The 24275-nt window shown below is 37.9% G+C and overlaps 1 protein-coding gene across 5 annotated transcripts in view; it reads right to left on the bottom strand.

Moving 5' to 3' along the window:
* ANAPC10 (anaphase promoting complex subunit 10) overlaps nucleotides 1-24275 on the bottom strand; it is a 176601-nt gene that overhangs the window by 137245 nt on the left and 15081 nt on the right. The window contains exons 5-6 of one of the 5 annotated variants that reach the window (XR_004779077.1): nucleotides 12097-12228; nucleotides 11055-11185 (exon numbers count right to left, since the gene is read on the bottom strand). The exons of 3 other annotated variants lie outside the window; for them this stretch is intronic. The gene's annotated coding sequence lies outside the window, so the exon portion shown is untranslated. Of the gene's footprint in view, nucleotides 1-11054; nucleotides 11186-12096; nucleotides 12229-24275 lie in introns of those variants that run through there. One more of the 5 variants, XR_004779067.2, reaches the window with a different exon arrangement.

Genomic DNA, 24275 nt, shown 5'->3' with positions numbered 1-24275 from the left:
CATTTTGCACCTTAGGCTTAAAATAAAAAATGAATATAAAAATAGACTTGAATATAAAATCAAGTCAAAACAGTACTATTTGTATCTTGTTACTAAAGTACACTACTCAAAAATGACAAAAATGTGCATCTTTAAATTGTTTGAACCCTTATCTACACACCCTGAAATAAAGTATGCTAGAATGACTTAGATAAGAAATTAAATCCACATGAGCAAGTTTTCAGAATTCCTTCAGTTATTAGAGGGATTGAAGAGGAGTAAGGGGAAGGTGACAGAGGAAAAAATACAGGATAACTCATGGACTTCATATCACCATGTAGTTATGTGTGTCAAGACAAATGCCTAACCAATTAATAACTGCTGCTTGGCCATTTAATCACATTTTGAGGCCCATTTTGACTTGGCTTTCACACAACAAGCCAAGTGTAATCTGATTATTTTTCTTCTTTTTCTTTTTTTTTTTTTTTTTTTTTTTTACTTCTGATCCTACAGAAACCAATGTCAAAGCAAACAAAGAAATGCATTTTGTTAACTCTAAACCACATTACTGACACGTCAGCATACTGAAATCCAGCTAGATGTTATGCAGAAGTGTGGTGACAGCTTTTGTTTAAAGCTAGTTGCCCAACTTCAAAGCACAGCTCAAAACACATATAGAAGAGCACACAAGTCAGAAGCAGTCTTCTGGAGGGGGGTGGGGCAGGAGATCAGTTCTCCATAAGCAAGTGAATTTCACAAAGCTAAGCAAATAGACTGCTCTTCTTAGCAGATGAGTTCCTCTGCAGAAGAGGTATGCTTTGAGCAGCTCAATATTCCCATTTTTCTCCTGAACACGCTGCAAGACAAACATCCCATCAAATGCTTAAAAAGCTTTGATAAAGATTTTTTTTAAGAGACCCAGATGAGATCTACTGATCCAGAGGCGTTACCAAGCACTCTAAGGGAATGACCCAAGAAATAAGGGAAGTCAAAAGTACACTTGATGACTGCTTTAAGGTTAAAGAGACAGAAAAAAACAACTCACACACCTCCACTTTAAGAAAAGATTCCAGTGCTGCAGGCACTCCAACAAATCATTTTCAAATTATCAGATTTTTTTTTTTTTTTTTGCATAGGAAGCTTCAGGTAGCAGTTAGCTTTAAAAGGAATAAAAATGATCTACTGTTGAAGCAGCTTTATGTAGGGAAAATTCATCATTGTGAGGTAGTAGTGAACTGTTTAGCACAAGCATGCTTTCTATCTCCACAGTAAACAGAAAGGATGAGGATCCCAGTAATATGTTATTCAGCTAACGCTAAGGTAAAGTGCCTCTGATTTGGAATAGAATTAAGAGATTATAGCTAACTGAATTTGCATTTTAATATTATTTTCAAAGTTTACAAATTTTGACTGATGATTCAAAATGAAAATTTAAGTTCCAGAGCTAAAAAAAAATTGGGTTTTTATGCTTGGATCAGTATGAAATGGATTAGTTAACGCACTTTCTTTAGGTTGACGCTATTGGTTTCAGGCGGATCTAAAACAGTCCAGGTTTGTTTATTTTATTGGCAAAGAAATTGTGAAGAGTGAAATGACTGCAGCTCCAGAATCAAATGAGGTACCAAGGGATTGGCAAAATTGGACTACTTTTTCAAAAGGAAGTTAGATGCTTATGACTTCCACACACAGAATCACAACCTAAGAAAACTACTAAGGTCATAAAGATGAGCACTTCAATGTTGAGAGTTGCAAATGCAACTCTGCTCAGTTTCCCCATGTCATAGGGCATCATTTTAAATTAAATATTTATCAATACTTTGTTTCATCCCTTATCAACAGAAGCTAGTCATATGCTTTATCTGTAGCATGCTATTTTTCAATCCTGCTAAATATGCAATGAATTTCTTCCCTAGCCTTTCTAGGGTGGTGGGACTAGTAGCCTCTACATCTGTAAAGCAGTCAACTGAGACATTAAGTTCCTTAGGTTATAATATCCCCTAGTTTCAGATGTCAAATTTGGCACACTTTGGAGCTGATTTTTCCTGACCTTAGTAACAAAGTATTTTACATGAAGTTTAGCTCCCACAGAATCCACTTGCAGCTGTAAGTGTTCACATTTCTGCAAGTTAATAATGCTCTCAAATCAGCCACTGGAACACACGATATATGAGTGTACTATGTAAAAGAGACCATGACTAAGCACAGATTGCACACAATTCTTTGAGCAGTACTCAAAAGAAGTCTTTGTGGCTGAGAATTATTTCATTCCTTAACTCTCCTCTGCTTCACTTACTCCACATGTTCCAACTTGTGTAACAGTTGAATACACAAGCCTTTATTGCAGAAATCCTGAACTCATCCTCAAAATAGACCCCACTCTAATCCAATAATTGTCTCTTGGAAGAGATATATGAGACTCTTGAATGAGATTGTAGGGCACACTACAATAGAGCAAGAGGTCTGGAGTTAGATGTAGACATTTGAAAAAAAAGTGAGCTCTTGATTTCATAATCTAACATTCCTGTACTATAACTTTTTTATTGTTGTTTATTGTTTCTCATTTACTTGTTTTTAATCGATGCCTCCATAGCTCAGCAACTAGTACTCATAGTTCATTCAACTACTGAAGTTTAACTACAATAACTATTATCTGAACATCCACCAGAAAATGAAGTAATATTTTGCCAGTGATGCACACATTTTGTGTAACCAGAAGAATGCTACAAACGAGACACGCAAGCACTCCTAAACTCTATTCTCTTCCATAACTGTCATACTCTTCCAGAGAAGTGAGATTTCTTTTTCAGAGAGCCCAGGTCCATCATTTTAAAGAAGGAATAGGACATGGGAATAGGCAGTAGTAGTACAAGACAAAATGCTGCCCACTCTTAGTTCAACGTCAGCACCCAGATCCAGCCACTACAATTTGTAGCAGAAATGGGATGAAATATGCAGCTCAGTTCTGCCTGGAGCATTCCCAGTGCGAACAGAATCTAAAGGAAACTTACTGTGAAGTTTTAAGAAATTCCTATTAAGCCCATGCAAATGGCAATCTTTCAAAGCCTTGTAAACTGGTCTGGAAATTTGGGTGGATTTTTACAGGGAGGCAAAAGGCACATCCTCAACACAAAGGCTGAACTCTTGCCAAATTTCAAATCCTTGCTTCAGAGCTTGGGGGCACTGGAGCATCAAAGAAGGACACCAGAATATTCTCACACAAGCAAAATAACATACTTTTCACTAGCCTTATTCTTGGAACAGAGCTCCTTTGGCTCTAACTTTCAAAAAAAAAAATCAACCCAAAGCAGACATCTGGCATGAAAAAATCAGTCTGAACTGAACTTTGGCAAAAGTTTTAAAGTAACTAAGAGTTAAGTCTTAAAATAGAAAGGGTCACACAACCTTAAGTACAGGTTGCCATTAGCAATTCTACCTACAGTAAATACTATACTTTAAAGCCATTTCAGCTGACTTTGCTTCAAACCCTATTCTTTAAAAACACTAAACACTGCGTATAGATGTTCCATGCTAACTCTAAAGAAAATGTGACATTTCCTCAAAATGGATTTAAGTTTTTCCTGTATTTTTTCCTCCTATGTAGGTCATTTATTAAGAATCAGTCACCATTAACTGGTCCTCCAGGAAAGTTTTAAATATCAGCTATGTTACTAATTACCTAAGCGAAATTAAAAACAAAGTTTCTTTGTTTTATCAGAAAAGATCAAATAATTAAACAAAGTAAAGAATCAATGAGAGTTAAATATTAGTAGCTCTGGACAGTTCCTGCAGCTCTAAGCTAATCCTATATATGATATGCTAAAAGTTTGCTGTTTTAAATTCATTTCTAATATGATAAATTTTGTGACCACTGGTAAACAAGCAGAGCGTGAAAGTCAAAATAAAGGAATAAACACAGGGATAAAAATTGAAATGGAAAGTCACTCACCTGTCCTTTGCTGCTGTTATATACTCTTATCTATCTCTTCTCCTGCTTTCTCTCCATTCCTTTCTTATTTTCTCTCCATTCCTTTCTTATTTTCCTGTCCTTTGTGTGCTATGGCTTTATGTATAGATTACCCAAGTGGGAGTATATGTTATTTTGAAAGCCAAAGTAGAAATAATGTCAATGGAAAACCCCATCACCAAATTAATAACCCTGTTTCTTCGCTTTCTTGTATAGTCCAGAGGTTCTAGAAAAGTCCATGCGCATTTGGCAAAGATACTACTGCCACTAATGGATGCTCTACCATAGAAGATGCAAACTCCACACACACAAAACATCAAGGCCAAAGCAAATTGAGACTACACTTCAGAGAGATGATAAAATACAAGACCAAAACTTTAATAAGAAACTTGTTCTATGCTGGTTTTTCAGGCCTTATAGATAGGAAGTCAAAATCATTCAACTACTACACTTCTTCCTTCAAATTTAATACGGAAGTTACAAGACCTTTCCAGCAACATAGCATTAAAACTAGTTACATTAACCACTTCAAAGAGAAAGAAGTCACAGTCAAGAACAGTGTTAATAGGCTATGGGCAGCAGATAGAAAGAAATCATCCTGAATCAACCACGACAAAGCAACACAGGTAGACAGGAAAAAGTCTTACCAAAAAAAAAGTAAAAAAATAAAATAAAAAGACAGCAATCCTACACCCCCTCCCCTCCCCCAACACCTCTCCCAAGAAATCCCCACCAGAATTAGTGAAACATGGTTTTCTGCACATCTGTCCCAGTCATCTACCCTGGGCCTACTCTTTGGGTAGGAGGGCAAACAAGCCCAGCTATGGTTGGTTCACAACTCTGCATGCTGACTGCCAGCAGCATGCTGCCTGCCTGGTCAGCCATCTACTACCACTGCTGAGGATGGTTGTGAAGCTAAGGAACATTCTCCTCAGCAGTTGAACTCCTCTAGCTAGCCATAAGCTCACAAAAACAAGCTGAATTCATTGCTGAATCCCACAATTCAGTTGTTAATTTCAACTGCAGTTGGCCAATAACAGCACAATAGCAGGGACGGATACAAGGACCATAGACTACGTTTTCCTTATCTGTCCACAAAGAACAGTTCAAGTTGGACAACTCAGCTAGACCAGGAAACTTACAGTTTTTGAGATTAGAGAAATTTTCTTGACAGCAAGTGAATCATGAGCAAGTCGTGCTATTTCCAAACATCAGGAAAACAACTAGCATAGAACACCTAAAGATAACCGATACACAACGCAACGTAATCTTGGCAGCTACTGTTAACTAAAGAATTACATCATCATGCTACAACCTTTACCTCACACAGCATATTTCAAAACACAAACAGTTTTACTGTTTCTTGAGGCAATTATTTCAGACTAGTAAGAATTGGTTAGTCTTTCCTGATACACAAAGCCACTAATTTCATGTGGTCATTAAAGTGGGACAGGGCCTGGATAAACTTGCCTTCTTAGACAGGGATATTTTGAGTACAGTAACTCCTTTATGACCTCTCTGCAGCTACCTGCCTAAAAGAGTATATACAAATAAAAGGTGGTTAAGACCTTCTTACATCATTCCCCAATCTTTCCCATACAGTAGTTTTTTTGGGACCAGTCTGGTGTCATATTCAAATTAATTCATCTCCTACAGGGTATCCACTTTAGAGGGCTAGAGCCCCAGAATGTACATAAATACTCTGCAAGAAGTCTGCCCATGAATTATTTTCACACCTGAGCACCACACTGTTGTTTCTTAGAAAGTGATTTATCCAAACAAATTTTTCTATTGTACTTAATCCTTCTTAAATTGAACATTGACCTCTTTCCTATATTCAGTGATATTCTGTTTAAATCCTGTGGTCTCTTGAAAGTGGTATGTAACTCAAACTGCTACTTCTACTAAGCTTATAATACCGAAGTTGTTTGTTATATTTACAGTAGCTAACACCCATTCAAACAATGCAGGATTTTTGCTGCCCTACAAAGATATAGAAAGGATAAAACCATTATAAGTAGTTTCATATTCAGGGTCATTACAAACATAGCCCAGAGCATATGCTAGACAGGGCTCCCAGATATCAGAAGGATGACCTCCTCGGTGCATATACAGGAAGAAGCAGCAGTTTCCGTTTTCTACCTCTGCTGGAAAAATTATTTTTCCTGACGAAGCAGAGAATTACTACTGCCATCACGGCTTTAGCAAGGTATATTATAATTCTCAGGATGTTCGTACTTGATCACATTTCCACTTGATCATCTGTACTACTACATACAAATGGCAACACGTATTTCCTGTGACTGCCTATAAAACAGGCTGTAAAAACAAGCAGCACTTGATTTCGGTCTTTCTACTTTTCTTGTAAGACCGTCAAAGCCACCTCTTTTTATTTGAGTGACTTGCCACCTTTGAAATTAAAAGAAATGGCTAAACTCTTCATATTGCGGGACCTCTCTCAATTATTTTTCAACGATCTCGGGAATCTGGAGAGGTCCCGGTAGACTGGAAGCTGGCAAATGTTGTGCCAATTTTCAAGAAGGGTAAGAAAGAAGACCCTAGCAATTACAGGCCTGTCACTCTCACATCAGTGTCTGGTAAAATTATTGAGACGATGACCCTTGAAGTTATTGAAGCGCACCTGGGGCACAATGCAGTCATTGGTCCCAGCCAACATGGGTTCATGAGGGGTAGGTCCTGCCTAACAAATTTGATTTCTTTTTATGATAAGATCACCCATCTAGTCAATCAAGGGAAACCAGCTGATGTGATCTTCTGGACTTCAGCAAAGCTTTTTGACACGGTTTCCCATAGGATCCTACTGGACAAAGCGTCCAGCATTCAGCTAAACAAAAACATCATACGACGGGTTAACAATTGGCTGACAGGCAGGGCTCAAAGGGTTGTGGTAAATGCGGCCACATCTGGCTGGCGGATGGTCACTAGTGGGGTCCCTCAAGGCTCCATTTTAGGGCCAGTCCTCTTCAATGTTTTTTATAAATGATTTGGATGAAGGACTAGGTGTTTTGAGCAAGTTTGCCAACGACACCAAACTTGGAGGAGTTGTGGACTCTGATGAGGGTGGAAAGGCCTTGCAGAGAGACCTGGATGATCACCAACCACATGAAGTTTAACAAAAGCAAGTGCCGGGTCCTGCACCCGGGACGGGGCAACCCTGGCTATACATACAGACTGGGCGATGAGATGCTGGAGAGCAGCCCTGCAGAGTGGGATCTGGGGGTTGTGGTTGACAGCAAGTTGAATATGAGCCAGCAGTGTGCCCTGGCAGCCAGGAGGGCCAACCATACCCTGGGATGCATCAAGCACGGCATTGCTAGTCGGTCGAGGGAAGTGATTGTCCCGCTCTACTCTGCGCTGGTGCGGCCTCACCTCGAGTACTGTGTGCAGTTCTAGGCACCACAATACAAAAAGGACATTAAACTGTTGGAGAGTGTCCAGAGGAGGGTGACGAAGATGGTGAAGGGCCTAGAGGGGAAGACATATAAGGAGCAGCTGAGGTCACTGGGCCTGTTCAGCCTGGAGAAGAGGAGGCTGAGGGGGGACCTCATCGCAGTCTACAGCTTCCTCGCGAGGGGGAGTGGAGAGGCAGGTGACCGATTCTCTGTTATCACCAGTGACAGGACCCGCGGGAACGCTGTTAAGCTGAGGCAGGGGAAGTTTAGGCTGGACATCAGGAAGAGGTTCTTCACCGAGAGGGTGGTCGCACACTGGAACAGGCTCCTCAGTGAAGTAGTCACTGCACCAAGCCTGTCTGAATTTAAGAAGAGATTGGGCTGTGCACTTAGTCACATGGTCTAAACTTTTGGGCAGACCTGTGCGGTGCCAGGAGTTGGACTTGATGATCCTTATGGGTCCCTTCCAACTCGGCATATTCTAAGTTTGCCTTTCTACATGCTTAATTAGTTCTTACCATAGAGTTATATTAAAAAAAGACCTTCTCAAAGCAGGTGTTCTCAATAATGTATTTTTCCAAGCAGAGGAAAATTTTAATAAAATAAATGCTGTTTTCATAAATGAAGCATTTATCAATACAAAGACTTTCTCCAAGTTGTGTAATTAAATACATGAAAGCCTTTTCCCTGCTTAGCTTACTTATTTTTCTCCCAGCTATCCAAATATGTTTCTACAACAACTAGCAAGAAAGAAGGCTGGTCCAGTTTACAAAAATTTTCTTTCCATAACTGTCATGCCATACCACACAGCTATCAAAATTCACAATCAGTAGACCTATGCATAATTCCAGTATTCGAACTGTCAACACTGGAAGTAGCAGAGCTTGGGCTTCAGCCATCACTTCACTTAGGAAGGAAGAGAACCAGTTAATAGCAGTGATGCACCAGTTCCAACAGAAAAATGAAGCACATCCAAAAGAAACTTCGCAAGTTCCAAGTGAGTCAAAGGAGGGACACCACATTAGCAGCTTAACAAGAATCACAGAAACATGCTCAAAGAACCCACTGTGAAAAAGCACACTTCTTTGCTCTAACGAAGCAACGACCACCTAAGGAGGTGGCTCTGTGGTCTTAATCAGTCACCTCCTTAAACGGTCAAGAAATCTAACTTCAGTCCATTAGGCAGAAGTTTTCCATTCTTCCCAACAGTAGTTCCTGAAGAGTCTAGAGGAGCACACCCCATCCCTCAAGAAGATTCAACTGTAATTTAGGCAGACAGGAGACTAGCTGTAGAATAAGCCGTATTAGGCAGTGCTACATGCAAATATTTAAGACTCATGTCATATATAATCTTTTTGTTCAAACGAGCTGAAAGAAACTTTTAGGAAGACTGGGGAGGCTGAAAAACAAAGGTCAAAGATTCTTGCAAAAAAAAAATTAGACAACTTCTTTCTTTAGACTATTCTACTCCAGATTAAAACAGTCAAAGTTAACCAATGCCCAGGTAGTAAAGAATTGTACCTGATTGAAATACAAATAGCAATAAAACAATAAACATGTCACAAAATATGTGCCTAAGCCTAGCAGTACTACAGAAGTCCACTAGACCAGAGACCCTGAAAAATTTACTAGAAGGACACTCAATCAGCTCAGTAAAATAACAGAAAAACACTATGAAAAATGCCAAAATACAAGGCCACATTTTCAGAAGTACATTAAATTTGATGTCATTTTGTACAGATCAGTTTTCAACACATCTTGTTGAGTTTCTCTCAAAATTATTTGTACCCGTATAAATGATGAAATCCATCAAGTGTTCCAATTCAGTTTATGCAATTAAACAGCTTGTGACAGTGCATAAATGTCCAGTCACTCTTCCTTTCAATCATTTCTAAACTGTTGAATGAAGTGGTAAGAAGTCTTGTGAAAATTAAATATTCTTTAGAAAACACTGTAAAGTGGCACTGCTGCTTTAATGAGTCAAGCAAAAGCAGCTCACCACCTTCTTGAAGATCTTTTACAGTGATCTAGTAAAAGACAAACACTATACAAGTTGTAAAAGAGCAACAGACAGAGGTACAAAAGGATTCAAGCCCTATACAACTGTTTTTATTTTTTAAACAATACTTAGTAAATGGGATAAAAACATCAAGTTTCATCTAGTGTGATGTCTGGAACTAAAAACGTAACACTTACACAGATATCACTGAAAATTTTAAGTACTTTTTACACATGAGAAATCCAACTAGATGGATGGATAATCTTCAGAGATCAGGTTTTGTTATTGGTTTTTTGCATTTTATCAGGAACGACAAACATGTTTGAAACTTGATCCCAAATTTATTGGAACCATGCCCCCCACTACAATACCCCATTGCCATTACCACTAACCTGAGCATTGGTACATGTCTGCCATGGCTATCCAACAGGAAACTGTGATATGGAATTGCCTATGGGTATTCCCTTTTTGCATCATCTCAAGGACACAAAAATATATTTGAAGAAATAGAAATCCTCAAAACCAGTATATTGTCAGTGTCATGTACAAGTCCTATACTGCCTTCCATACAAAAAAAAAAAGTCTTGGTCCATTCTCATTTCCTTACAGTTTAACACCTAAATTCCTAGCATTTCCAAGAACAATGGGGGTTAATCACAGTAGCCCAACTACAACACTTCCAAGAATCAGTTACTGTAAGAAAATAGGTACTCTACAAAAACACATCAATAGGTTCCCAGCATGGGTAACCAGCATGCCATACCCCATTTACATGGTAGGCAAGAATTAGCAGCTATGATGCTCAAACAGATTCTTGTACTGCCTCTCTGGATATCATATTCAGATTACAGAAGCGCAACACATGCTGGACAGTGTCAGTGAGTTATATCACATTGCCCCCTTGTAGATCACAAACTGGAACGTTTGAGTTAAGCAGATAACGTGAACTGAGTTATAATGCAATCTAAGTTTTCATTTAGCAGAAGTGATTCACTAGCCAACTTGTGAAATTGTTTCACTGACAAGTGCATTTTGATATTCTTCACAACAGAGTGCCCTGATGTTTCAGATTTCCCCACACAGGATGGGTGGGTTTAGGGAACAGTTCAAATAATTTGATTCTACCTATAAAACAATGCAATCTCTTTCCAGATGTACTTCATTGATTCAGAGAATTTCAATACTACAACATGAAGAATAGCATATTGAATCTTAGTCCATGAAACGTTAAACAGGAAAAAGTTAGGTTTTTACGGTCATAGTCTTTGCAGTTTCCATCTTTGAAGTCTTCTGGCACTAGATGAGGAGCATGTAAGACATGCTCCAGGACATACTCACCAGACAGTCCAGTAAGACATGCTCCTCGACTGCCTGGTGAGTATGTCCATAAGTCTACTGTCAAATGGGAGACGTTACACGTGATCTGGGATCTCCAACACTTATGACATGGAATCACAATAAAAGCAGTTGTTTTATTAGTATCAAGTGATAATCATAAGTGCTGACATCTGCAAGACTTAAGACCATGCTGAACTGCCCACATGAAAAACTCCTGACAGATGGAGCCACGTCAGGGCAGTCCCACAGGTGACCCTGGACTGTGCTGACAGGCATTTGGAGGAGCCCGTCTGTGGTACTTACCCAGTCCCTGCCCCAGCCCTCGGACTCACAGTACTGCACCTGCTTACAGCACTTACCAGCAACAATGGCACATTCAAGGTGCATGCAGCCTGAGAAATGAGTTGTTTGCCAAATGCATAGACACAATGGATTTGTCAGCCCAAACCATCTTACTCAATTTTCATTTCAGAAATGATTTTCCGCCTAACTCTGGGTGGCAGAAAAAGAGCAAGCAAAAGGAAACAAAAAGCAAATAAAATCAGGCAATCTCTGAATATTTCATCCTCTATAATTTATCTGAAAACAATTCTTGACTCTAGAAAATATGTCTGCAGTGACCATTAGGAATTTGTCATATTTCTTTCTATGAAAGTCTCTCTGGAAAGAAAGGAACACTTTTCAAATTTGTTGTGCCATATACACAAGTTTTTAGTTTTATTTTTTTATGGTCTATGACGGATGATGGTTAGGCAGCTCCCAATTCTTTAAAAAAGAGATGGGACGTGTCTCAAGATTTATATACAGTTTCAAAGAAGAGCAAAAATCTTAAATAGGTTTGGACAGTTTGCTCTCACGTTCAGCATCTTCAAATTCCTATTTTTCATTGACCAAGGTTACTTGAACTTTTCCATCATAGAGCTTATATGTGATACATTCATAAATCAGTTTTCATTAGAGAAAAAGTGCCTCATTTCACATGTTTTATGCGGTAATCATCCTGTCCATTGGAACCTAAGAAAATATTAAAGCCTTCTCCATGTCCCTTTGGAAAGCAAAGCGATCAAATCAGGAAAAACAGTGACAACACAGCCTAGCATAGAGATTTGTATGTAAAGCTTAAAACTCCAGAGCAAGCCATCTAAGGATAGTATGGTTTCAGCTCAAACAGATTTCCCTCTTTCACCCTTTGCTCTAGCCAGAACCCTGTCTCTAACTGAAATCAGTCACAACAACTCGTTTCAGGTCTCTTGTTTAACAAAAAATGTTCTTCAAAATTCATTTATGGATCAATCAAGAGTGTAGAAAGGAGAGAACAAGCACATCCTGAGCTCATTAACATTCTCCTGCTGGGACCTACTTCTCATTTACCAGCTGTGTCACAGTAGACAGGAATGCCATACCTTTGCAGGTGCACTGCTATTAAACTTTGAGAAGACTCTTGGTACCAGAGAAGATCCTTCAGACCTACAGTGACTTGGCTCCAATGTGAATCTCAGTTAGTTCCCTTGAGCTTGGCAGATAATATGCTGAAGCTGAAAAAAAAGCAACAAAAAATTCTTGAGCTTGTGCTCTAGAGCACTAGGCTGACAGTGTAAAAAATAGGTAACGCAGCCCAAAACAAACTTTCTGCTTCAGTTTGCCTACTTCTGGTACCTAAGTTGTTTAAAGTCTAAGCTGCAGACATACTGGAACAGACTGCACCTGAACAGTCTGGTTGTAAAAATGAATGATTGGAAAAGCTATGGTTGCTGCAAGTCTTTAAACTTTCCAGAATTCCAGCGTTCTGAGAGAGAGAACAGGGAAATTTTATTTTATTTTTAAACAGGGTACTATCCAACTAAAATTATCAGTAGCTCAGAGTATGAAAGATGCGGATGGGAGGTAGGAAACCATACACATAAAAAATGCAAAAATAATAGAAAATATACAGCCTGCTCGGCACTTCTAGAAAGGGGTGCAAATCAAACATTTAGTAAAATCAAACATCTTGTACCTTTTAGGACAGCCCTAAAAGATTATTTCACTGCAACATTTTTTCATTTTACAGACAAGTAACTAAAGAAGAGCTGAAACTAACAAGGTAACAGGTAAGTATCCTAGTAAGCAGGTACCCAGCACACTAGAACCACATGATATGACAATCATATTTTTGGCACGCTGTGTGATGATGCAGAACTCAGAGATTCTCTGACAGTTGTTTAAAGGATCAATCACTGCAAAAACTGAGAAAACTATTGCATAAACATGGCAAATGTGATTCCTAGAAGAGTTTCTTTGAAAACGCTTCTAGTTTCCTTTGAAAACTTTTACCCAATCAGAATACAGAAAGAAAAGAGAGACCACTTTCCACACGCAACTCTCCCTTCCAGTCCCCCCAAAAAACAAGAACAAAAAACCCTGTACATTTTCCCAAATTCATTCTGATAAACTACACTTTCTGCATGCAAACTTTGAAGTCATAGCCCCATTTGTGACAAAACTACCAAAAAACATCTGGTTAAGTATGGAGCTAAGGTTTCCAGAACAAAGAAAATAGACAGTTATCAGTTAGCTAAGAGGATATATTACTACTCCTTTAAATAAGATTCTTATATTTGTCATGAATTTGAGGTCCGTCCCCACCCCCCCACCCCCCCAAAAAACCACACACACACACACACACATCATGACTTCTCCAATTACTGTAGTATGATCTAAAAGCTTTAGTCACTCTCCAGTGTAGCAATCATCTAAAATAGGGACATCATCTCCTACTGTTTCAGGATGACAGGCTGCTCTCAGGGAAGATAATAGCACTTCAACCATCTTCTGAAAGGAGGTAGGGGAAACCAGGAAATAGTATAACAGAAAATGAAAGAGCAGACAAATATATAAAGAGGACAGAAAACACTGAACAAGAGCAGTGGAATATATTACAGCAAAGGACTAGACAGCAAATATACTAAAAAACACCCTGAAATTCAGGTGAATTTACACTACAAATGAGACTGCTGACTGGTGAATAGAACAAGAAGGTGATTAGTATCAGCAGCTGCCTTCCATGAGGAGTAACAGAACACCACAGAACCCTCTAAGAAAGAATAAAATATGCGGAGTTTCCTGTAAGCATCAAACAAAAACAAGCATTTTAAAAGAAACTTCTACAATAGTTACACATTAAAAGATAGCCATATAAAAGATTACCTTAAAAGGCAGACAAAATTAAGGTTTTTATGAGAAACCAGGGGACAGAAGAGCATAAAGGCAGAGGTCCTATCAATTTTTCCAAACCAGAACTGCTGGGTAGTCTGAAACTTTAGTTCTACCAAATAACACAAGGAGAAAACAATATAAATGGACTGCAAGAATGCACTGCACAAATCCATTACAAATGGAAGGTAAGATGACTGAAAATACTACTGGGAAATAACTACTCTTGCAAAGGTGCAGAGGTTTGAAAAGCTGTACATCCCATGTCTGCAGTTTCCATTTCCATATATAAAGGAATCATATTTTGTTTGTGTGAAAGTGCAAAAAAAATCAGCTCATACTTTACCTTCAAAATTGTTTAGCCATACCCAGGAAATATGTCTAGACATAGCCACAGTTAAATTATACAAAGAAAGTATTTGAAAAAAATCAAATTATGAAATGATAATAAAGCTCTAAGTGTCTGAAAACTAGTCACACTGAATTAATCCTATATCAAATCAATCTGAATAACTTAGAAGAGATATCCTACTGACTACACTTTATACTTTGCACCCCACAGAATGCTGAAACACTTTTGAAAATGACTAATGGGAAACAATATTTTTAAAGTCAGTGGTTGTAGCAGAAGACAGCTGCCAGCTCTCAAAAACCCTCTATAGGTACGGAAGAGAGAAGGTCCATCTAACACAAAAGAAAACCATTCCCCTCACTGTAAAGGGCTCTTTTTACACATTGAAGAGAACTATATTTCTAATGCAATAAGTTATACCTGAGTGCTAGCAAATAAGAAAAAAAAACTTACATAATGTCTCACTAGTAAAGAATATGCTGCTTTGAAAAAAAAAAAAAAAAACAAGAAAAAATGGGGTTATACAAAAGCATTTCTCCTGGGTCTACAGGATTTTTTTTTTCCTGAGCAGTATCTGTTTCAAAGGAAATAAAAAATGAAAAAAGGGTTGCCTCTCCTAAAAGAGAGGATTTAAAGACCCTAAACCTATGCAGGTAATTGCCAAATACTGCACAAGTACGGTATACAAGCAAGTAAACCTTTCTTGTATCTGGATAAAGACTCTAGTACTGATAGAGACAGATACTCAGTGATAGTGAGTGGGGCAAAACCCAATAAACTGAAACATTACCCAAATTCGTTATAACATGCCAGATTTTAATAAGCAAATGCAGGGTTAACATTTCACAGGATCCAGAGTAGATGTAACATTAAACTCAAGGAATATTTGCTCATTGGAAACAAATGCAAGAGACTGTTGTGAAAACTATTTGTGTAAATTTAAAAAGGCAACACTATGTCTCATCTGAGAAGGATCCCAAATTCATAAACACGTCTAACTGGAGATATATTTTCATATGAATGAACTTTAAAGGAGAAGAAATAATGCATCTGTCACAGAAGTTCAGCTGGGTAGTTTTATATGAGCCAGAATACACTTCCATAAATTTGCAAAGTTGGAATCAGGACTGTTGCCCAATGGAAGCATTTAATTTTAAGTCCACATAAAATTTCTTTTTCTTTAGTGTACCAGAACAAATACAGTAGAGTTTTTAACCTTCTGCTTGGGCTTTCTTACAAATCCATATGAAAGGGTGTCCAGTAAAATGCAAGGCTGTGTTTCATTGTGTAACGTGGAAGTCAAACTTCAGACTCTGCTTCACTCAATATAGATTAACTCTATTTCTTGACTTCTTTCTAGAAGTTGAAGAGTCCTCAAGTAGCCATTCACTCTGAAAAGGCAGAGCTCAAAAAGATATTCAGATGGACATATTCGGTTGGGTTAATGCTATCTTACTGCAACAGCATGTCTACTAACAGGAGTCTTGCATAGTCTTACATTCAAGAGATGTAAGAATGCAAGCTCTTTAAGATCAAATGTATGAGAATGGAAATAGAATTACATCATGTGTGCTCCTGAAGAATGAGGGGGCATATGGGTACAACAAAACCCAGAAGTGACATAATTGAAAACTTGCTTACCAATAGGCCTACTAAGTCCTAAAACTAGAGCTACTGTTGGACATCATCTTACTGCTTACAGAGGTAAAGTCAGTAACAAGCTGATGGAATCAGATTGCAAGTCGTGTGTCTTAGTGCATGTCATAAAGACCTGTTCGTACATATGGTCCTCTGCTTAATTTAATTCTATGCAAGTAAATCTATCTCCTCATGACAGACAATACAAACAAGAAAAAAAGGCTAACAACTCCACAACAGAAGTTCTTAAACCAGCAGTGCTAGGTTTACCCAAAGCCTATTTATGAAAACCTCTCCATTAGACACAGTGACTTTTACAACACAAATGGAAGCCTACTTCAGTAGTTTAAGTCATTACCCCAATAAGGAACTGCAACTGCTTTCCAAGCAAGACAAAAAAAACCAACAACTTAGTTTTAACCTCACTAGTTAGCCTCTGTAACATCTGATAGGTTAATCTTTGCTAAGAAGTAAAAATAAAAAACAGCATAAGAGAAGAACAAGGATTTTCTGCATTTGCTAGTAAAAATAACCAAAAAAATCCTCCATACACAGTTGAATTTGACCAAAGAGATAAAGGGGGAAAGAAGAAATTAAAAAAGTTAAAGGCATAAAAAGAATTAGGGGCTAAAATCTCATAGTTCACTCAAGACTGAGAACAGTGTTCATAAAGAACCTCAATAAAAACTGTATTTGTTAACATTCCTTTAAGATGAGACAGAAAACATTCCAGAATTCATTCTGAAATAAAATAGGAGTATGAGATAAACCTACTTTAGGAAGTGGATTAAGAAGTCTAGAGAACACAGGCCCTCAAGCTAGACACACATGCTCACATTATCTCTCTCATGCCACACTCTTTTGTGTGTTTCTACAGAAAACAGAAAAATCCTGGGAAAGGTTTTTCTGATTCAAATGCTTGATCTCTGTTATCTTATGACAGAATAAGATGGAGAGCAGCCCTCAGAAAGAAATAAATTACACTTTAGATCTGTAGAAACATTTCCATGGTCTACTTGAGACAGGGAATGGGATAAAAACATACTTGCTGCCTTTCCCCGCCCCCCCCCCCCCCCCCCCCCCCCCCCCCCGCCCAAAGAACTTCAAAGAATTCTATGTAGGCACTATCTAGCATTATTTTGACCTAAGCTCCTTGAAGACACAGGTCTCCCAACAAAAATAACATTCGGGCAATCAAGGGAGAAAGACCTAACTCTGCAAAGGATTATCATGAAGATAGCGCTAGAGCAATTGAAGTCCTTGCTCAGGAACTATTTTGTCTGAATATTTATCATTTGCTAGGTATAAGTAGCATTTACTTCTGAACTTCAAGGATGACTTTGTCATGTGAACAACATTCCTTTGTGTAAATTTTTGCCTGAAGTCAGGTTATAAAACTACTTTTCTAATGATGCTGAGAATCTCAGCTTTCCATGTTTGCCATCAAAATGTTAAGTTTCAGGAATAAAGATACAAATATAATTTTAATGATAAAAAACTCCTCATATACCTGTATGGGATATATTTGTGGATCTAACTTCATTTTAAGAAAAAGTCTGTTTGCATGCTTATAAATACAGAATAATATATTCTTACTAGTGTTTACATATATTAACAGTACTTGTGAATTTATGGAAATGTTTGGTTATTTGTTTCGCTGTTGGCCTGACACAAAGCATGACACATGCCACATGTTTTCTGTTGGCTTTTGCTCCGTTTAAATCTTATGCTTCGATGTCTTTGCCACAAGGAAATACCACTACAAGTAGCGAAACCACAGTGAATTTGTACTGATACAAATAAAGATGCTTATAACACAGAAGCCACACACAGGCTAGAAAATAAGTGGTGGACAAACTGGCTCCTAATTTCTTCCGCATTGGTGCCACTTCTCCTCAGCCCATTGATGAACTGTTAAGGAGAGTCACAGGGTGTTCCCAGCTGTGGTTGCCTACAAGTTGGCTACTTAAAAAATAAGGTGTGGTAACCTCCAGCACCAGTTGAGACTACACCACAAGACTTTCTCAGTGCTTAGCAAACTTTAAAAGTTCCTATTCCTTTCATATCTTTTCTTATGCTTAACACAAATTAAATGTCAACTGCTGTTTTTTCTTCTACAAAGAATTTCTATGCTGGGTTTGTAGTAGCACATGGGAGGATCAGCATCAATCTTTGTCTTCACTTTTCTACACTTTTTTTTTCCTCATCACTTTTCACTATTTGAAATCATCTAGTACTCATTCCAATGATTACTTCCCACAATTAAGCCTGCAAAGACAATCAGGTAAATCAAAGCTGATTATTTATAATTCACTGACTTTATCCTCTCAATCCTTATCTACAGTTTGTGGGGAAAAAAATAGCTCAAATACCACTGAAAAATATTCCCAACTGGCTAACAACCTCTCCATTTCAAAAATAAAAGTGAAAGTAAGCAAGCATGGTCTTAGTATCATCTTTGACACAAAAAAACTGTGGTTAAGATCTTTCAAAGAAGATGCTTCAACCTTGGACACCCAAAAAGTTCTTTCACATATGGGATCCAAAACCAGAGCAGATAACTTTGGACAACTGGGGAACTTCAAGGACAGGAAAAAAGACTGTTGCAGAATGTGTTAAGAGAAGAAAACAAAACAGGTGAACAGCTGTCTTTAGTAATGTCCATGCTACAGAAAAGCAGAACTTCCCTTTCAAATAGAGGTCTGCTGATACCAGAACGTGCTACTCCAGTATCTTCTCTCTAGCATGCTCCCTGGAGATGAAAGAAAGGTCCCTTGCTCCAGACAATTTCTTCAGTGGCACCTACCTTCTTGCTCTGCTGATTAACTGGGATAAAGTCAGGTGTCTGCACTCCTCTCAAAATATTCATCATATTCTCCCACATGCTTCCCCCCCCCAAACAATACACCACACAGCAGGCAAACAAAGAAAACAAAGATTTATTTTTTCCTTAACTGAAACCTTGAAGCCTACATGACCGGGAACCTCTTCAAACACCCAACAACAAAAAAAATTACAATCCACAAAGCAATTCCACCTTAGGGAGACACACAATTAAAAGTATTACTTGAAACTTCCCTCCAGATATTTACAAGCAAGGAAAGCTGAAAAAAGATGCAAGATTTTTTTTTTTTTAATTACTTCTTTCCCCCAAGAACTTGCTGACCTAATTTCTGCAATGGATTACAGCACATTTGTTCACAAAACATGATACAGTTCAGTAACAAACTCCTACACGATTTCCTCAACACAGAATGTCACACCTGAGTAGAAGAGTATTATGCTTCAATCCGAAAAAGATTTCATCTATACCTAAGAGAAGTAATCTATTACCTTATTAATAATAGGAAAAAGTAAAGACATGCATACACTTCTGCACTTACTTCACTGAAGGAAAGAGACATATGTAGCTCTGTGGTCATGACGTGATCTTAAAACATTGTAGGAAGGAGGGGGGGACAGGGAACAGTGAAGTCAGTCTGATTTTTTTTTTTTTGATAGATTACCAGTGTAGAAGTTATGCTTTTGGTTAACATACATCAAAATCATTTGTCACTGGTAATTATACTCGTAGAAGGACTTAAGCAGTAGTTGGTCAGGCAAATGGATAATCATCTTGAATATCAAGGTAAACTAACATTTTACCCACCTTGAACCTTAAAATCTGGTTTAGCATAACTTCCTTTTATCTTAAATTTTACAAACCTAGCAGAAGACTAGAAATTGTAATAATCTCTCCCTTAAAAACAAATGAGAAAAATCAATATTGCTACACACTACAGTTTGCAAATGAATACTATTAGAAATATCTTATAAGCTACAGTTAAAATGAATCCTGATCAACTGAAAGGGGTGACCTGATACACTGCAATCAAGGGATACAAGTTTTTCAGAAAAGACAGGCAGTGAAGGAGGAGCAGGGGTGTTCCCGTGTATGTTATGAAACATACATATATAAAACAGATGCAGAGCAATTTTTTGCATGGCCAGATAGTGATAGAACAAGTGGGAACGGTCTTAAACTAAATGAGGTAAGATTTAGATTAGAGATTAGGAAGCAATTCTTCACTCAGAGGGTGGTGAGGCACTGGACCAGAGAAGCTGTGGGTGCCCCATCCCTGGAGGTGTTCAAGGCCAGGCTGGATGGGGCTTTGGGCAACCTGGTCTGGTGGGAGGTGTCCCTGCCCATGGCAGGGGGTTGGAACTGGATGGGCTTTAAGGTCCCTTCAACCCAAACCATTCTGTGATTCTATGATCCAGCATCAAGAAGACATTCTACCTGATCCTGAATACCCAAACCCATCTCAGTTGTAATGCTACATGTACACATACTACTTTAAAATGTCAACTAGCCAACACTCTTGCATTAAAAAAAAGGGGGGAAAAAGAGAGGAACTAAAGGGGTTAAAATATTGAAGCAGGTTAACTAAGTATTTGAGTCTTTTCTGTCATGCTGTCATCTACCCCTCCACCCACCTGTCTCCTTACTCCCATGTTCTGTCTCCAAACAGAATATTTAAATGTAGTTGTGAAGAGCATCAAGCTCTTTCTTGCTATATTCATTTGTATTGCCAGAACCTAGTATCTGCTTTTCTTAATTCTGAAGCATTAATGATTATCTGCAAGTATCTTGTGAGCCAACATTGGTAAACTGTAATCACAAATGCCTACAAACTTTGAAAAACCATTGACCAACATATCAAATAAAGTGCACTCTCCAAACACAGAACCTTTATTCCAACAGGAACTTTCAGTAAAAAATGATGTGTGAACAGCAGACACTGATGTTCACACAAGCATACTGCATACAACCCAGCAGGCGGTTTTTTTTTTTTTTTTTTTTTTTTTTGGATTATGCCCTGGAGGTGCTGGCACAATGGAATTTCAATACCATAATTGCTTATTTCTGTGTGCCAGCCTCTGAAATAACAGGTAAAAAGAAAAAATACACGTATAAAAAACATTCTCTTTTAAATTACTGGAATCACTAAATAAAATGCTTTTAATTCTCTGGTTCAAACGATGTAATTTATAACCATGTCACAAATAGAGAAGAAGCACAAAAGAAGGGAAAATGCAGAAATAACATAACGTTCCCAAGGTTCAGTTTACAAGGACCTCACACAAAGATTTTTTTTTTTTTGCAACTCTTACTAGAAACAGTATTATTTGCTAAAAATGCGGTAGCTGCCAAAAGCTATGATCCATCTAAAGCAAACATGTTTAAGATGGAAATAGAGTGTTAATGCTGAAGAAAGACAGAATTGAGTATACAAGTTTTCTTTTAGAAGTGTTGAAGCAACTGCAGTACAGTGTTAAGTTTGGTTTTTCAGCTTTCTGAGAAAAAATTGATCACATTTCCAGATAAACACCTAAATTATCATGAAGTACATTAAGACAATAACAGAAGTAATCAAATTTCAAACTTTCTAATTAAACCTCTTTTTCCTGCAGAAGGTTATTGGGAATTCAACACTAGCCTTGGTTCACATGATAGAACAATGGGAAAATTTTCCGAATGGTTGAACGCTAACCCTGACAAGTGTGGAGAGCCAACTACAATACATTATATGGTAGCATAACCTGCCACCCACGTTGCTGAGAGAACAGCTTTCAAACACATGCACCGAGCTGTAAAACCACAAAATCCCTTATTACACATTGTCCCTTACTTAAGGTGAAATACACTATCCCCCTTTTTACAAATCTTGGTGCTTTTTTTAAACCTTCATCTCTAAAGTTTATTTAGCAGCTAACTAGACTGTTTTTCCATTTTTTTTTTTTCCCCAAATGCCATCTTTCCTGTTTTGTTTTCTAACCAAAGTAATCTTTTTATGGTACACAGCGAAACCTGTTATGTCTTCCACTGTTGCTTTTTTTTTTTTTTTATAATTCTACTTCCACCTGTGTGACATTATCCAACTTTTAAAGGAAATGTTGGATATATGACTAATTCATTTGTGAATATTTGTTGCTAGAGTGAAATATGTCTTTTTTTTTTTTTATAAAGAGATACATGACTCATCACTGGTAAAGTAAAATAACAGTTCTAGCATCCTTTCAATTGGAAAGTCAGATATTCTGTTATTTACTGTGATTCTTTTCCATTGTTACGCAATTTGAATATATTCAAAAAGATAAACTGCCACAGTATGAGTGGTTATAGACACTGGCATTTATGTAAGTCAGCTATTACTGTAGAATGACAAACATACTCCACCCTCATTACAACATGCTGTGGTTACTAGCCAAACATCTTTGCCTTTTCTGAAAAGGGTACGTTATAATAAAAGCAGACCAGCAAAACAAATAATACAAGGGGACTCGAGATACGGTAAAAGTAACAACAATTGTTGGAAAACAATTCTGAATAGAGAAAGTGAACTACTCAATGATTTTAGGAATGCATATAATCTCATGCTATGAAAGAGATCGCTGAAAAATGTTGATATATAAAACTTTCTTAGTTAACGATGCCTCCCCCCCATCCCCCCGCATGTCTGCTGCTTGAATCATTACATTCCAAGATAGTTAGAGGATATACACAGTTTCTTCAGGGGTTTTCATTGCAACTTTGCTGGCAATGGGAATTTTATTTGCAAGTGTTTCTGTTCTACTGACAAGGTCAATTAGTCCAACGAACTATTGGTTGTTCTGTCTGATAGCTCAGTCTATTTATTCAAGCAAGCACTTTTATAACCCACAATTGAATGCAGACAGTTACCCTTGTAAACACAACTGTCCACAGGGATTTTCACTACATTTTGGGCATGTAAAAGAAAAACATGCTTTTCTCCCCTCAGCCTGATAGCACAAGTTTGATTACAGCTTGAATTTCAAGGAATGAAGGGGGGCTACTGTTTTAAATACATATGATCTATTGTACCTAAATATACACATTTGGACTAATTCCTAGGAACTAAAGAACACAGACACTTAATTCATCTCCCTAGAAGCTCCTAAAATTTGGTAATGCAGTCAAAGAGACAGATCAGCCTCTCTGCTCTATCCAAGCATTAAAAAGGAAAAAAAAGTAAAGTAGTGGTTTAAAAGAAACAAAGAGATGCTATATGTAGCATGAAGGGTTAAAGGCTACATAAAATGCTTTCACAAAAGCCACCAGCACAACAGAAGGTCTAAGGGGGGTGGGTGGGTGGGTGTGTGGAGGGGAGGAGGGAAACGGAGGGAAATCAGCTGCAGAAGGAGGGGGGTAAAAAAAAAAAAAAAAAAAAAAAAAGATGAACATTCCACAGTTCTAGCTAGAATTTCTGTAGGTCAACAGTGTGGCCATGCTGCCAGCTAAGTGTGTGAAGATGAAGAGTAATAGACCTTAGTCTCATAGACCTTTTATTATTATATTCTCATACGGAATTTGTTTCTTGCAAAGTAGAGATTCTTCATTTGTACTAACTAGGCACAGTAAAGAGGATAGTCCATTAGTAGTAAACTGTTCTTCGTTATTCAGGTTTTCCCTGAACAAATCCTTCATGGGTATCAAGAAGAGGCTAACTATCATGGAAAACTGGCAATCTTTCATGGCTCTGTTCTACCAGTTTGGATGTTATACAGTTCACTACAAAAGTTGAACAGCCTACTGAAACTATCTGGGAACTCCAGAGAACAGGAGACAATCCCCAGAATGATCAATAACGAAATACGTATTCCATAAAGCAATAACCTTGATGAATAACAGAGAAGTATACACAGTATATTAAACCTCTAACATCTATTTCATCCATGTTAAAGCATCACTGAAAACAAATAGTTTTTCAGAAAAACATTACCGAAAAAAGTTGAGTCAATATAACAAAGGCCTTACTGAAACTGATCAACAAGTGAGAAGAGGTTTTAAGGCCTGGAAGGGGGAGTGCTCTATTTTGCTTTAACAGAAGGAACTTTATACATGAGTGTGTATGGAACTTTACCTTGGGTTCTTCTAGGCAGATGTAAATTATACCAGTGCAAATCAATTCTAGACAGAACTAATTGATGTAAACAAAACTACCAAGCCTTCTCAAGTAATCTGGTCTCAATGAACATCACAATTACAAGTTTCAGTCAGGTCAAACTGAGTATCAAATCAGTTTCTGTGAAAAAGCATATAGATTCACGTGAAAACATAAGTATTAGCAGATCTTCAGCCTGCTACTTTGCAGTATAAGTGGGAGAACAGTTTTAACTAGGAAGTCTCTTCAGGAAGTCTGATTTAACATGCTTCATTGCTATGTGAGCAAGGGGTTGGAGATCAGGATACAGAGTCAAGACACTATACTACAGTCGCATCTATGCTTACCTGTTGGCATCAAAGCCACATTGCACACTGGAATCTTGTCTTATACCTCAGTTCCCTCTTACAGTTAGTCCTCAAACATCACCCAGACAATAAAGGCAAAATTTGAT

Source organism: Cygnus atratus, chromosome 4, assembly GCF_013377495.2.
Source record: "Cygnus atratus isolate AKBS03 ecotype Queensland, Australia chromosome 4, CAtr_DNAZoo_HiC_assembly, whole genome shotgun sequence".
Taxonomy (NCBI): domain Eukaryota; kingdom Metazoa; phylum Chordata; class Aves; order Anseriformes; family Anatidae; genus Cygnus; species Cygnus atratus.
The sequence above is the reverse complement of the archived record's forward strand: the minus strand, read 5'-3'. Positions and strand labels throughout refer to the sequence as shown.